We start from the raw sequence: 13,711 nt of genomic DNA on the forward strand, positions 1-13,711 counted from the left end.
AGACATTCTCCTGGCTTATAAAGATCTGCTCACTTGAAGTGTCTCTCCCAGCATTAAACAGCCAGCCCAGCTGTATTCTTCTGTTATAAGATATGATAGCTGGGAACTTGTCCCCTCAGAGAAGGATAACCTGTGCACCGCCAGATGTAGATCAGACCAGCCACCCTCTTCACTTGTTTTTTTCCTGTATAGACTCTGACCTAGAGTCTTTGCAATCACTCGATTAGCATTTTGCTTAGATTTAAACAGAAGTTCATTGTGAATATACAATACTCAGTCTACATGTAGCCAGACAGGTAGATAAGTGAACCTTGCCTGAAAGAAACTTGTTTGTCACCTTCTGGTAACCAGACCCAACTCACAGACCTTAAAACAATGGTCACCAAACTGTGGGGCGCATCCCCCACCTCACGGTGGGGCCCAGAATGAGGTGCGGGGAAGAAGTGCCACTCAGTCCCTCTTCTCCCCCACTTTGACTCTGGCCAAGCCCCAGCTCTTGCTCTGGTCTCAGCCCTCGCCTCCAGGCCCCAGGCCCTGCTCCCTGCCACGCCCCCAGGTGCAGCTCCGGCCTTGGCTCCTGGCCCTGGCTACATGCTCAGCCCAGCTCCTGACTGCGAGTCTACTCCCACCCAAGCTCCCACCCACAGCTCCTTTGAGGGCATGGAAAGATTTCATTACCAGTAAGGGTGGACATGGCAGAGAAAGTTTGGGTACTACTTCCTTGAGAGCGTAATTTTCAGTATATATACCCAGCTCCTTAAATATTATCCTTATAGAGAGTTTTGCCGTGATTATGATGACCAGTGTGACACATTCTTACAGGATGCTCTTTGATAAACATTATGTAGAGACCGGATCCAGGGGATCCCTATAGCACTGTGCCGTCTGCCAGTTGGTTCCTGAGTCACACCAGGGACATGGGGCAAGTGAGAACCCACTAGAGGCTATGGAAAATCAGGAGATGAACAGTAACAAGAAGGGGAAGGGAGACAGGAACTGCTGAGAACAGGAGCCAGTGGGCTGGATAAAGGCAGAGGAAGGGGAGAGGTCTGGTGAGTATATAGTCAAAATATGGGGAGGGAATAGGAGCAGACATCGGGAGCTCCAAGAAGGGCAGAACAGGAGCAGAGGGAGATGAAGGCAGATATGGGTGGGGAGGCAGGGACAAAGCTTCTGATCACTAGACCATGCTTTTCCCCGCCCCATCCCAGGTCCTGTAATGGAACCAAGGAGTTCTGAGTTCCTCTGTTGTCAGCAAATAACTGAGAAGGCTACTGGCAAAGTGTGTATCTTATTCTTCTCTTGTGCTTGAGCCTCATATTATTGCTGCCAGTTATTCCATTAGCTGAAGTGGCAGAAGTCTCTTCTCTGGCTCTAAAAGTCCAAACTCTGTTGATGACTCATGTTAACATGCTTCCAGGTGATGGAATTTCTGATTTTTCAGTTAATTTCCTATGTTTTTTAAAGAAAACAATGTTAAAAGAATATTATGCTTACAAAGTTAAGCACTAAAAAGATAGAAAATATCAAACTTAAAGTTGCCTGTACAAATAATAGCTGGTAAAATTTGCAGATGACACATAAATTGCTGAGGAAAATAATAAGGGGGAAAGGTCAGGTGTACAGACTGACCTGGATCACTTGGGCTCATTTGAACAGTATCATGGTTCTTGAGGTGTCCAGGAATGCAAGGTACCTTATTACCCTGTGATTGTGCTTAACTGGGTGTCAGCTCCATGACACCTCCAATCTGTTAGCCACCCAAACAATTGCAGGTTAACTATAGATGTACCCCAAGCCTCTTTGAAGCATTCCCCTGTAGTGTCCAGTCCTTTCTCTGGTGAACACTCACACCCTTACCAGGTCAACTGTTCCCAGAGGACTGCTTCCACATCAACTTGTGTGATTCAAATCAGGATTACTGTTTTGCTTAACACCACAGCACTTAGATATATTTGTATTTGTAGTGAAGAATAAGTGTATTAACAAAGAGCAGAAATTGAAAGATTCAAGTGGCCAGTGACTAAGAGTATTGGAAACAAAAATAGTTGCATACAAAACAGAATCAATAGAGACTAAACTTGACTGGCTAACCTCCTGTCAAGAGCATTTTTATCTCACCCAAAGCCTTTTGCAGTATTTCCAACCAAGGCTGATTGTTGTATGGTTTTCGTTAATGTAAAAGTGCTGTCCATTTATTTCCTAGGCACAGGATAAGGAGGTATCTTCCTGGTCTCCTATATATACCCCCAAAAGTTCATTCATTGTCTTTGCACACAGCTAGGCTAACCTCCACAGCTCGTTTTTTTCCTGTATACTCCTTTACTGTTGACTCTGTATGTGAACTGGGTTTCCACTAAGTTGACTTCCAATGCTTAATTTACAGACGGACAGAATGATACACATAGTACCTTCTGTCTGGAAGAAAATTTGTTTTCCTATTTGGTTGGTGACCGACTTTAAAACACGTTTTCACGACACATGAACAACTCCTTAAATATCATCTGTACATGCATCTTGCAATGATTACAAGGATTGGTGTGACATAAGCTTTTGTTAGAGACTTCACATGACCCTTTTTGGCAAACTAGAATGAACATGCCAGACCTGGTATATACCTGTAACCCCTATGCCCAGCCTTCTGTGCCCCTTTGTCAGCTGCCATTAAGAGGTTCCTGGGTCACACATGCATTTTAATACAGCCAAATGTAAGGTCCTATATCAAGGAACGCAGGGTCATGGATAACAGTAGATTTTTTTAAAAAAGAGAAAAACTTGAAATTTGTAATTTAAATTAAATACAGGTTTATTTAAATAAATGTATTTAAAATTAAATTTGAATTTGACAGCTTATGTTAAGACATGAACTTATCATATATTAAAATCATTTAAATGAAATACATAAAGTAATTTTAAGCAGTAAGGTCTGAGGCTTTAAAGAAAGTCACAGCTCTGACTAAGCCCCTGGAATCAGAGTTTTTTAATGTGCTAAACCAGCTTTTGGCAGCAGTAGTATCCTCTACAGGTGCAGAGAAAATATTTTCTTCCTTTCAGTTTATTCAGCTAGTTCAGTTCAATGACTAATTCAAACTTAAGAAACAAGCTGGGAGTTGAAAAGCCAGAAAAGCTTGTTTTCCTCTTCCAGTTATAAAAATTAAGTGTAAGAAAATGACCTCTTCTAGTTCTAAAATCTTGCAGAACATGGTAAAATGAGTTTAGTTCACTAACTTCAGATAAAACTTTAATGTATCAGTCAGTTTTAAATGCAAAACATATTTTGATAAAATTTTTAGTAAACTTTTTTTACATATCGACATTTGTGTTAGTTTTATTTAATAAAAAATAAAATTCTGTTCTTGTACATTTTTAATTGAACTTCCATCTGAAAGGAGTTTGACAAATCACAAGCAAAAAATTAATCTAGTAAATAAAAAATGCGTCATTCACCATGTTGTAACATAATACAAGTGTAAAAATGAAGAATCTGAATAAGTATAAGTAGGGCTGTCAAATGATTTTTAAAATCACAATTAATCATGAGATAAAAATAGTCATGATTAATCACAGTTTTAATCACACGGTAAAACAATAATAGAATACCAATTTAAATTTATTTAGGGCTGTCAATTAAAAAAATTGTGATTAATTGCATGATTAAAAAATTAATCATGATTAATTGCATGATTAATTGTGCTGTTAAACAATAAAAGAATAACACAAATATTTTGCATGTTTTCTACATTTTCAAATATATTGATTTCAATTACAACACAGAATGCAAAATGTAGAGTGCTCACTTTATGTTTATTTTTGTTACAAATATTTGCACTGTAAAAAACAAAAGAAATAGTATTTTTCAATTCACCTAATACAAGTACTGTAGTGCAATCTCTTTATCGTGAAAGTAGACCTCACAAATGTAGAATTATGTTAAAAAAAACCCTGCATTCAAAAATAAAATAATGTAAAACTTTAGAGCCTACAAGTCCAATCAGTCCTACTTTTTGTTTAGCCAATCGCTCAGACAAACAAGTTTGTTTACATTTGCAGAAGATAATGCTGCCTGCTTCTTGTTTACAGTGTCACCTGAAAGTGAGAACAGGTGTTTGCTTGGCACTGTTGTAGCCAGCATCTCAAGATATTTACTGCCAGATGCGCTAAATTCATACGTCCCTTGATGCTTCAATCACCATTCCAGAGGACATGCATCCATGCTGATGACAGGTTCTGCTTGATAACGATCCAAAGCGGTGCGGACCGACGCCTGTTCATTTTCATCATGTGAGTCAGATACCATCAGCAGAAGGTTGATTTTCTTTTTTGATGGCTTGGTTTCTGTAGTTTCAGCATCAGAGTGCTACTCTTTTAAGACTTCTGAAAGCATGCTCCACACCTCGTCCCTCTCAGACTTTAGAAGGCACTTCAGATTCTTAAATCTTGGATCAAGTGCTATAGCTATCTTTAGAAATGTCACATTGGTATCTTCTTTGCATTTTGTCAGATTTGCAGTGAAAGAGTTCTTAAAATGAACAACATGTGCTGGGTCATCATTTGAGACTGCTGTAACATGAAATATATGGCAGAATGTGGGTAAAACAGAGCAGGAGACATACAATTCTTCCCCAAGAAGTTCAGTCAGAAATTTAATTAACACTTTTTTTTTTAATGAGCGTCGTCAGCATGGAAGCATGTCCTCTGGAATGAAGCCTAAGCATGAAGGGGCATATGAATCTTTAGTGCATCTAGCACATAAATATCTTGCAACACCTGCTACAACATTGCTATGCAAATACCTGTTCTCACTTTCGGGTGACATTGTAATTAAGAAATGGGCAAAATTATCTCCCTTAAATGTAAACAAACTTGTTTCTGTAATTGAAATTAATATATATTTGAAAATGTAGAAAAAATCCAAAAATATTTAATAAATTTCAAGTAGAATTCCACTGTTTAACAGTGTGATTAATTCCAATTAATTTTTTTAATTGCGATTTTTTTTGAGTTAATCGCATAAGTTAACTGCGATTAATCAACATCCCTAATTTTATTATACATAATTTTGGATGTTTTTCAACATTTTCAAATATATTGATTTCAGTTATAACACAGAATACAAAGTATACAGTGCTCATTATATATATTTTTATTATAAATATTTGCACTATAAAAAAAGATAAAAGTAGTATTTTTTAGTTTGCCTCATAGAAGTACTATAGTGCAATTTCTTTAACATGAAAGTGCTTTACAAATGTAGAATTTTTTTTACATAACTGCACTCAAAAATAAAACAATGTAAAACTTGAGCCTACAAGTTCACTCAGTCCTCTTTCTTGTTCAGCCAATTGCTAAGACAAACAAGTTTGTTTACATTTACGGGAGATAAACGTGCCCACTTCTTATTTACTATGTTACCTGAAAGTGGGAACAGGTATGCGCATGGCACTGTTGTAGCTGGTGTTGCAAGGTATTTACATGCCAGATATGCTAAACATTCGTATGTCCCTTCATGCTTCGACACACCTTCATTTTCATCATCTGAGTCAGATGCTACCAACAGAAGGTTGATTTTCTTTTTTGGAGCTTCGCGTTCTGTAGTTTCCACATCATAGTGTTGCTCTTTTAAGACTTCTGTAAGCATGTTCCACACCTCGTCCCTCTCAGATTTTAGAAGGCACTTCAGAGTGTTAAATCACCCTAAGTGCTGTAACTATCTTTAGAAATCTGATATTGGTACCTTCTTTGTGTTTTGTCAAATCTGCAGTGAAAGTGTTCTTAAATCAAACAACATATGCTGGGTTGCCATCTGAGACTGCCATAACACAAAATATATGTCAGAATGTGGGTAAAACCATGCAGCAGCAGACATACAATTCTTCCCCAGGGAGTTCAGTCACAAATCTGCAGGGCTCAAGTAGCGTTTCTAGCTTTTTCAGTTTTTCAAAATCACTATCTGTTGGCACTGATAGATTGTGCTTTTGAAGAGCTAATGTGGCTGTGATAGTGACTTTATTTCTAAGCAGACAGTGAACTATACCCAATGGGGAGTTCCATCTGGTTGAAATATCTTGTACAAGAAGTTCTTGTTTCTGCCTGTTTGCAGCTTGTAGTATTTCTAACTCTGTACTGTTAGCTGGACTGTATTTGAAATGACCATATTTTTTACATTTTGCCAGCACATTTTCAAAGTCTCTATCACTGAGCACTACTATAATGTCTCTCTTCAGTGTGTGTTACTGTTAAAACAAACTGCAGTGTCCATGCAGCATCAGTCAGGTATGCCGTGACTCCAAGATAGCTTTGATTGCTCAAGGATGTCCAGTGATCACCAGTCAAAGCAACGGCTAGTGCATTTTTCAGAAGCTCTAAATTTGTAGTCTGCTCAATGTGATATAGGTTATGTATTTGTGTTGCAGTGGGTCCTCGGGAAGGCAAGGTGTATGACTAATTGGAAAATGCAATTTGAATAACATCTCTCAGCCTTCTATCATTTACAGTGTTAAGTGGTCTGCAGTCCTTAGCTATCCACTTTGCAGTAGCATTGGTTAAGCTGCTGTACTTTGTTTGATCCATGGGCTTGCAGCGATCCTGAAACTCTGTAAACGTACGCTGTCACGACTGGTGGGATTCATTTGCTGTCAGTGGGTTATCTGTAACACAAGAACTGGAGGCAAAAGCATATTTAGCACACAGATGGTACTGCAGACTTGAAGTACTTGATGGTATTGGAACTCAGCTACAGATAACCATCTTTTTATCCAGAGAACCTTCCAGAAGTTTTTTTAAAATAAATTTCCCATTCAAAGGACCTGAACTTTCGCTGCTTTTCTCCATTAACTTTTTCTGATATTTAATCACTCTAGATCATGAGAAAACAGTAGAACTATGCCAATGTCCATCAAGCAATGAAGTACAGTAAGAGAAGATGGTCAAAACAGAGGCATATCATTAATACTTGTTAAAAAGAAGCATTAATTTGTTTTGTGTTAATCATATGTGTTAACTGCAATTAATGACTGGTCCAAAAAAAAAAATTATACATTTGGAAGTTGTACTTTCACGATAAAGAGATTGCACTACAAGTACTTGTATGAGGTGAATTGAAAAATACTAATTCTTTTATCTTTTTTACAGTGCAAATATTTATAATAAAAAATAATATAAAATGAGCACTGTACACTTTGTATTCTGTATTGTAATTGAAATCAATATATTTGAAAATGTAGAAAAACATCCAAAAATATTTGAAAAAACTTTAAATTGGTATTCTATTATTGTTCAACAATGTGATTAAAACAGCAAATAATTGATTTTTTTAATCTAGTTAATTTGTTTTGCTTTAATCACTTGAGTTAACTGATTAATTGACAGCCCTAAATATAAGTTAAGCTATAGATAAGAATGACCATGCTTGGTCAGACTAGTGGTCCACCTGACCCTGTATCCCTTTGCCTGACAGTGGCCAGATGCTTCAGAAGGAATGAATAGAATAGGGCAATTTCAAATGATCCATCTCCTGTCATCTAGTCCCCACTTCTGACTCTCAGAGGTTTAGGGATACCTTGAGCATGGGGTTGTGTCCCTAACCACCTTGGCTAATTGCCATTGCCTATCCTCCATGAACTTATTGTGGTAATTCAGCCTCCCAGTCCCAGACCTGAACTTTAGTGTCCACAATCTGGTCCTGTCCCAAACCTGGACCTTAGCGTCCAAAATCTGGGGGCTTACCGGAAACTCCCCCAAGCTCACTACCAGCTTGGATATTCTCGCTGCCACCAGGTCAGGTATTTAATTGAGAGAGCCTGACCTCCCCCTTTCCTCTCTCTGGTGTCCCCAACTCTTCCTTTGGGGGACCCCCCAAAGACCCAGAGCCCTGGGTCTCTCTCTCTCTCTTCTCCCAGCTTCCATTAGCCGGTGGGTGCAAAATACCTTCCTCCTTGAATACAACCGGAGAAGCAATCTCCTTCCCAGGCTAGGCATTTGACCTAGTCAGCTCACACACAAGAATTCCCCCTCCTTTGTCCAAGAGATAGCCTTTCTCTACCCTTGGGACAATAGGGAGTGATGACCACCGAGTTTGGCTTTTCCTCCCCCGTCCTGCCTCACTAGGGAAAAGAAACTTCCACAGGTTTAAAAAGAAAACTTTATAGAAAAAAAAGAAAGAAAATATAAAACAATAATCTTGCATTAAGAAACTCAATACAGCTCTTGCTTATAAGAAAATATGAAGAAACAGTCTGATTTTCCCTTCCCTTAAACCAGCCTCCCTAAAAAGAAACAGTCCACACGATTTAAAACAGAAAGATGTTAATAAAAAAAGAAAACAAAAAAGCAATAAAACAAAGCTCCTCATAGCTTGCTTTGGGGTTCTTTAAGTACTCACAGACAGGCTATTGCTTATAAGAAAAGTTAGGAGAAAAACAGTTTACTCACAGCCGAGAAAACAAAAAAGACCCCGAGTATCCAAATTCCCGCCCGATTAAACCCAGATTGGTCCAACCAATCCACATACATGTAAATACAACCTAAGTTCCTCATAGCCGAATTGCTTGGGGTTCCTTTGTACTCACAGATGTGTAGGAGACACTTGGAGATAAGATGCAGTTAGGAGGAAGCTTGTTAACTCACAGCCGAGAAAACAACAAAAGACACAGCCATCCACATCTATTTGTACAACCCAAAGCTCCTCATAGCCGAATTGCTTTGGGGGTTCCTTTGTACTCACAGACTTTTGGTATAATATTTGAAATAAGAAGGAGTTAGGAGGAAACCTTGTTTACTCACAGCCGAGAAAACAAAAAAGACCCCGAGTATACAAATTCCCGCCCCTGACTTTAAACAATCCAGTTCTCTGATTGGTCCTCTGGTCAGGTGTTTGGTTACCCTTTCCAGGTAAAAGAAACTTAACCTAATTCTTCCCCCCTTTCCTGGTTAGCTGGATGCAATGCTACGCTTCGCTCCTTGAAATCACGAGAGCAATCTAGCTTCCCGAGGCTAGTATTGACCTAGTCAGCTCACACAAGAAGCCTATTAATTTCATTGGGTGATCCCTCATTCTTGTGTTGTGTAAAGGGATAAATAACACTTCCCTACTCACTATGTCAATACCATTCCTGGTTTTATAGACCTCTATCATATCCCACGTTAGTCATCTCTTTTCCGCACTGAACAGTCCCAGTCTTCTTAATCTCTCCTCATATGGAAGCTGATCCCTACCCCTAATGGTTTTTGTTGCATTTCTCTATGTCTTTTCTGATTCTAATATATCTTTTTTGAGATGAGATGACCAGTACTGCACTCAGTATTCAAGGTGTAGGCATATTATGGGGTTATATAACATCATTATATTTTCTGGTGGATTTTAATAGATTGATGAGGCATGATTTCCCTTCACAAAAGCCGTGTTGACTTTTCCCCAACATAGTGTGTTTGCACATCTGATAATTCTGTTCTTTATTGTAGTTTCAACTAATTTGCATGGTACTGAAGTTGGACCTACCAACATGTAATTGCCAGGATCACATCTGGAGCCTTTTTAAAAATAAGTGTTACATTAGCTGTCCTCCAGTCATCTGGCCCAGAGGCTAATTTAAGCAATAGGTTACATACCACAGTTAATAGTTCTGCAGTTTCATATCTGAGTTCCTTCAGAACTCTTGGGTAAATACCATCTGGTCCTGGTGACTTGTTCCAAACCTCCTCTACTGAAACCTCAGTCTGGGACAGTTCCTCAGATTTATCACCTGCAAAGAATGTATCGGGCATGGGGCTCTATCTCCTACATCTTCTGCAGTGAAGACTGATGTAAAGAATTAATTTAGTTTCTTCTCAGTGGCCTTGTCTTCCTTGAGTACTCCCTTATCGATGCCACACTGACTGGTAGACTTCTTATTTCTGATGTAGTTTTTTTTAAAATTGCTGTTAGTTTGTGTGTTTTTATCTAGTTACTCTTCAGATTCTTTCTTGGTCTGTCTTATTATATTTTTACACTTGACTTGCCAGAGTTCATACTCCTTTCTATTTTCTTAACTAGGATTTGACTTCCAATTTTTAAAGGATGCCTTTTTGCCTCTAACCACCTCTTTTACTCTGCTCTTTAGCCATGGTGGAATTTTTTTGATCCTCTTACTGTTGTTTTTTTTATTTGGGGCATACATTTAGTCTGAACCTCAATTATGGTGTTTTTAAATAGCCTTTGTGCAGTTTACAGGTATTTCACCCTTGTAACTTTTCCTCTTAATTTCCATTTAACTAGCTTCCTCATTTTTGTGTATTTCCTCTTTTTGAAGTTAAATGGTACTGTGGTGGGTTTCTTTGGCACCCCTCCCCACATAGGAATGTTAAATTTAATTACAGTATGAATGCTATTACTGAGCAGTTCAGCTATATTCACCTCTTGGACCAAATCCTGTGCTCCATTTAAGACAAAATCAGGAGTTGTCTCTCCCCTTGTGAGTTCCAGGACAGGCTGCTCCAAGGGAGCAGTCATTCATGGTTTCTTGCAATTTTATCTCTGTATACTTTCCTGAGGTAATATATACCCAGTCAGTATGAGGATAATTGAAATCGTCCATTATTATTGAGATTTTTGCATTTGTAGCCTCTCTAATCTCCCTGAGCATTTCACAGTCACTTTCACCATCTTGGTGAGGTGGTCAGTAGTATATTCCTACTGCTTATTGTTCAAGTAGAATTTCTGTCCACAGAGATTCTATAGTACTGTTTGATCCCTTTATGATTTCTACTAGGGCTGTCAAGCGATTAAAAAAATTAATTGTGAATAATCGTACAATGTTGAACAATAATAGAATACCATTTATTTAAATGGTTTTGGATGTTTTCTACATTTTCAAATATTGATTTCAGTTAGAACACAGAATGCAAAGTGAACAGTGCTCACTTTATATTTATTTTTTATTACAAATATTTGCACTGTAAAAAAGAAACAAAAGAAATAGTATTTCAGTTCACCTCGTGTATGTACTGTAGTGCAATCCCTTTATTGTGCCATGACCATCTGCATCCCCCCCAGCACTGCACATAAGCCTGTCTGGATGTCTCGAGAAGTCTGCAACCTTTGCACCCGGAAAGCAATTTACCATGTAGTTCTCCCAGTCATCACAAACCCCATTATCTATATGCTCTTCCTAGTTCTCCCAGTCATCACAAACCCCATTATCTATATGCTTTTCCTAGTAACTGGCCTTGGGAGGCTATCCTCACTGTGAGAAGATAGCATGACATCCCTCTGCTTCAGCTTGATGGTCTCCTTCTGGGAGAGATTTTCATCCTCCTTAACAGCATAGAGGCTGTCAGACTCAGGGTGGAACTTCTCTATTGCATCCTGGAAAGTCCCCTCTGTGCAACTCTCTGCCTCATGTAGCTCCACCAATTCAGCTACTCTATCCTCAAGAGCCTGTACTTGGACTCTCAGAGCTATAAGCTGCTTGCACCATGTGCACTCTTACACCACCTGCCCACAAGGCAGGTAATCGCCCATGCAGCATTCAGTGCAATAAACTGGGTTTAGCCCCCACCCTGTGGCCGGACTTCTGCCTGCATTATTTTTACTCTTGCAGGGATTTTTGTAGGGGAGGGGTGTTTATTGGCCTATAATTAGAGTATGTTTGTTAGGTTTATTGGGGTTCCTCCACCTTGCTTTTTTTCCTAGTGGGCTTTTCTGGCACCCTTCTAGTAGTTAGGTTCTAGTCCCTCAGCCTCCTCCCCCTGCGACTGAACTTTCTCACTGCAGCCAAACTTTCCTTACCTTGGTAGTTCACTCTGTCTTGTGCTCTCTCACTGTGTTGTGGGGCGCGCTCTCCTCGGGAGCTGGACCTGGAAGGAATGGCCCTCTAAACTCCCCTGTTTGCTGCTCCTGTGCGCTAGCGCCTCTGGTTGCTGAGGAGCTGGCTTTTTAACCCCCTGTTCTCCCTGAGTTAGCTCCGTCCTCTCATCAAGAAATCCAAAGGGGTTGGGATTCAGGGATAGCAGGCTAGTGCCTGGTTAGTAAGGTGTCGGCCTAGCCTAGCAGGCTGCTTGGCTCAGCCCCCAGCCCCCAAAACTGACCACGCTATAATCTTCAAGCAGGCAAGCACACGGCAAGCAAGCATTCAACAGACAAATTCACCTGGGTGAGCAGGTGTCCAGTTTTTGACTGGAACACCTGGTCAAAAAGAGATCCTGGTCGCTCCAGTCAGCATTGCTGACTGGGCTGTTGACTGTCCGGTTGATGGTGCCATGCAGCAGGGCTGCCAAGCTTCCCTGCTAGCCTCTGTGCCATGCCACACAGCTCCCGGGAAGCAGCTGGTATATCCTGCCTCCGGCTCCTATGTGTAGGGGCAGCCAAGGGACTCCCCACACTGACCCCACCCTAAGCACCACCCGCGCAGCTCCTATTGGCTGGGAACCGTGGCCAGTGGGAGCTGTGGGGGCAGCACCTGCAGACAGGGCAGTGTTCAAAGCTGTCAGGCCATCCTTCAGTGGGGGGGACATGCTGGCGCTTCTGGGAGCTGTTTGAGGTAAGCGCTGCCTGGAGACAGCACTCCGACCCCCTCCTGGGTCCCAACCCCCAGCCCCAGCTCTGATACTCCTCCCACCCTCTGAACCCCTCAGTCCCAGCCCGGAGGACCCTCCTGCACCCCAAATCCCTCATCCTCAGCCCCACATCAGAGCCCACACCCCAAGCCAGAGCCCTCAGCCCCTCCCGCACTCCAGCCCCCTGACCCAGCCCGGTGAAAGTGAATGAGTGAGGGTGGGAAGAACAAGCGACAGAGGCGGGGGGGGTGGAGTGAGAGGGGGCAGGGCCTTGGAGGAGGGGTAGAGCAGGGGATGGGGCAAGGGTGTTCAGTTTTGTGTGAGTAGAAAGTTGGCAACCCTAAACTAACCCCAAAGTTTGTGTAATCTCTCGTCCTTCACCTGGAGAACTCCCTTGCAGAACTCCCATTTGTTGCTCCTATTCGCTGTATAGTTGCATAAATGTGTATAGATATAGTATATTATCCTGGTTAGCAAAAAAAAAAAAAAAGCACCAAATGTAATGTAAACATTATATATAGTTGCAAATCAACATATTTTAGTGGTTACCAACCAATTAGAATCAACTTTTCTTTAGGAAACTAACTAAAAAGTACAAATACAAAATACAATTAAAATCAATTATTTAAGTCCAAGTTTCCTGCTCGCTGATTTAATTCATGATTAAAATAGGTGATTTAAATTGTTTTGATTTAAATCAGTCCACTCTCTAATGTAGGGCCCTTATAAGATAGGGTGAAGGTATCCTGCAATGTAGTGTCACTGAAAAGGATTTAGGAGTCATGATAGAATAACTTAATCGGGGGATGTTATGGATTCTTCATCACTTGAAGTCTTTCAGTTGCAACTGGGTATGTTTCTAAAATATCTGCTATAGTTCAAACAGAAGTTGCAGAAAATACTGAGTAATGTTCTATGACCCATGTTATGCAGGAGGTCTGACTAGCTGATCACAATGGTCCCTTCTGGCTTTAGACATCTATGAGTCTCTAGATCAGTAGTTCAATTCCAGCTGAGATTGATAACAACCAAAACTCTTTATCATATTATAACTGTTTTTTGGGTGCCTTCCCCTAAGGTATTTGGAGGTGAGGTTTGGAACGTGGGATCTAGGTAGATCACCCTTCTCCCATCAATTTCCTTTGGGCAGTGATGTGGTGCTGCTATAGAACATTTCCTC

General features: G+C 40.4%; 1 protein-coding gene and 1 pseudogene across 2 annotated transcripts in view; one reads left to right on the plus strand and one right to left on the minus strand.

Moving 5' to 3' along the window:
- The window catches only part of LDAH (lipid droplet associated hydrolase), a 209,023-nt gene that overhangs the window by 143,030 nt on the left and 52,282 nt on the right, over nucleotides 1-13,711 (plus strand). The gene's annotated exons all lie outside the window — the stretch shown is intronic.
- LOC142046465 (E3 SUMO-protein ligase ZBED1-like) lies at nucleotides 3,998-6,831 on the minus strand (annotated as a pseudogene).

Source organism: Chelonoidis abingdonii, chromosome 3 (assembly GCF_003597395.2).
Source record: "Chelonoidis abingdonii isolate Lonesome George chromosome 3, CheloAbing_2.0, whole genome shotgun sequence".
In the NCBI taxonomy this organism is placed as follows: Eukaryota; Metazoa; Chordata; order Testudines; family Testudinidae; genus Chelonoidis; species Chelonoidis abingdonii.